Below are 2,987 nucleotides of genomic sequence, written 5' to 3'. Positions count from 1 at the left end.
ACAAAAAAGCAGAGAGAGAACAGAGAGTAAGAAACAACAGCGTCTGCTCTATAAGTCCTGAAGATCAAGGGCGCTGATCTTGGGTGAGCAGAGGGCCCGAACCTCCAATGCTCATGTGGGCCCCCATGTATTTTCATGAATATGTATTTTTATTGTTATACGTATTTTTATGAATATCCAATATTTGACATAAGTTGAATTCAATTTGTCGTAAAAATCCTGATATATGCCTTCTTAGACCCTTGTCTGCAATCAAACACACATCTGAATGCCCCTCCCCCAAAGTTGCAGAGAAATTGGCAGCTTTGTTGAAGATACAGGCAACAGTATTAAGTGGAGGTTTGACATAATAAGATTTTAAAAAATAACTTTTGTGATGTGTCACGTGTGCTGCTACGTAGAAGTCGAATTCGTTGCCATAAACCTCAAAGATCTTTTGTGCTTATCAGCATGAGTTTGATTCTTGAAGGAATATTTATTATGTTCTACGCTCGTTGCGAGAAATGATACATGGTGAAACTTAAAGGGGGCAAGAGCCAAAGTGAGTCTAAGCGAGTTTCTAACATCTACCACTTTCAGTATGGACCCGAAATCCAGAAAATATGTACGAATAGCTTTATCTTCATATTATCCGTAGCTTGGCATGCCTGAATGAATCTATACCTTTACTTATCTGGATAGTTTTTCCAAAGTCGCTCCTAAATGATTTTTCCCAAAGAGAAATTAATTAAATGATTTTTCCCAAAGAGAAATTAATTAAATGATTTTCCCACACCTCAGAATGACAGAATCATAAGGTCGTCCTGAAGATTTTTTTTTTTTTTTTTTTTTGACAATGTTCCCCAAATAAATTTTCCCGAAGCCCAAGCCTTAGCTAAATTGCTTTTTGGTACCCGATAACCGAGAAATTTGTCCTCTATGTCATGAAAAATTGTTAGTTTCAATTAGAAAATAAAATTTATAAGAATTAATTTCTTTTGATTATTTGATAAGTATTTCAGATAAGCAAAATGTCTTTAGCTTCTGCGAAAACTAAGGTATTTCAGAATGTTAATTCCAATTTCATGGTAGGTTGAGTAAGCACTTAATATTTAAATTTAACACTGCTAATATTCTTCTTTCTTTAAGTATTTATTTATTCTTTTCGGAATCAGCAGTTACCTAAACTAGTGACAGGGTTGCTATGTGGTGCAGTTCTGCGTTCAGATTTCATAATTAAGAACGAACACATCAAATCTTGACCGACAATCAAAACTGCTGCTGCATTATCGAACTCACAGTAGTTGGGAGCTGAAAATACTGTTACTACCTGTCGTCCAGCGAAGAACTCGTAACCATCGGCGACAACTTCGTGAGCACGACAGATTAAGTCGAGTTTAAATTTTCTCAGAAAGTCTTGCACTGCAAGTACCCCCCATGTGTATGACACACCTCGCTCGTTTGGCCCCCATCCTAAGTTATCTCTACCTGGGTCTGACCATAGTAAATCACACAACAGTCCCTCTGATGGAATTTCTGTTGGTCTCTGCAAAGCGTTAATTTGTTCTAAGTCTGTTAAATGGGGACTAATACCACCATGTGCAACGAAGATCTTAGTGCCCACAATAGCAGCAACTGGCATGCATCTGAAAGCTTTCAAAAAGTTTTTGTACACCTTTCGTCCTAATTTATCCAAGCATTCATCCAAAAATCCAAATATCCTGTTGAGATTTACGTCTTCATGATTTCCTCTAAGAAGAAAAAAATTTTCAGGATACTTTATCTTGAAAGCAAAAAGAAGACAGATTGTCTCCACAGACTGAGGGCCTCGATCGACGTAGTCTCCCATAAATAAATAATTGACATCAGGAGGATATCCTCCTACCTCGAAAATTTGTAACAGATCTAGAAACTGCCCATGGATATCTCCCGCGATATGAACAGGTGGTTCCAATCTCAGAAGCATAGGTTGACTCATGAAAATCTCCGTTACTGTTTTACAAAGCATTTTCACGTCTTTCACTGGCACTTGAAACTCAAGGCTTGTTGGTTGTTCGTATATCAATGTGTTTATAACTCTGTCCACATCGTCGCTGTCCATTGGCGTGAATCCATGTGAAAGTATTTTTTTTATAAGTTTAATTATGAATGCTTAATTTTCTGCTGTTGGTGTTTCTTAACGAAAGGAAAATGCATTGAATGATCGTGAGCAAACTACAGAGTAAATTTTCGACTTAATTCACTTTATGAATCACAGAATTTAATTTTCGTAATTTATCACCAAAGTAACCTATTACACAACAATTTAGGGAATTATTACTTTGTTCTTTCCATGATTTACTTGTATCTCTACAATATCAGATAAATTTAGGATGAGTGAACTCGAACATACGCTTAAATTGGATAAAACGTCATCTATCTTTTCAAACAAATAACGAATATAATATGAATATTCTCTGCACCCTCAAATTAAGCCTTGTTAGTCTGAAGATAATAATAATAATAATAATAATAATAATAATAATAATAATAATAATAATAATAATAATAATAATAATAATAATAATAATAATAATTACTCAGATACAACTATAAAGATTTTGTTACATATTTTTTATAAATCAAATTGTCAGTTTTCGTTTCTCATGACAAATTTTTAAATATGATTTACTACTGAATGAAAATAAATACGAGGCGTGTCCGGAAAGTAAATACCGTTTTGGAAAAATATACTAAAATAGATTTGTGTAAGCCAGATTTATTTTTACATGAAAGATCACACCTTAAACGATTTTTTATATAGTTTCCAACACTTGTCATAGCTTATGACCAACTTGTCAAAACCTTCCTCAAAGAAACATCCCGCCAGTGAAGATAACCATCTCCACAGCGTTTTTTTCGTCATCACTTTCAAACAGCTTACTGCCGAGCTCACGCTTCAAGTGCAGGAACAAAGTGGTAGTTAGACGGCGCAAAGTCGGGGCTTCACGGAGGATGGTCAAACTTCT

At 35.1% G+C, this 2,987-nt stretch overlaps 1 pseudogene; it reads right to left on the bottom strand.

The window, feature by feature from the left end:
• Positions 1 to 1,126: 1,126 nt before the first annotated feature.
• Positions 1,127 to 2,253, bottom strand: LOC145662593 (uncharacterized; annotated as a pseudogene).
• Positions 2,254 to 2,987: the final 734 nt, after the last annotated feature.

The sequence above is a fragment of the Thermobia domestica genome, chromosome 10 (assembly GCF_964235325.1).
Source record: "Thermobia domestica chromosome 10, izTheDome1.hap1.1, whole genome shotgun sequence".
Taxonomy (NCBI): Eukaryota; Metazoa; Arthropoda; class Insecta; order Zygentoma; family Lepismatidae; genus Thermobia; species Thermobia domestica.
This window is presented reverse-complemented; position numbering and strand designations above follow the sequence as displayed.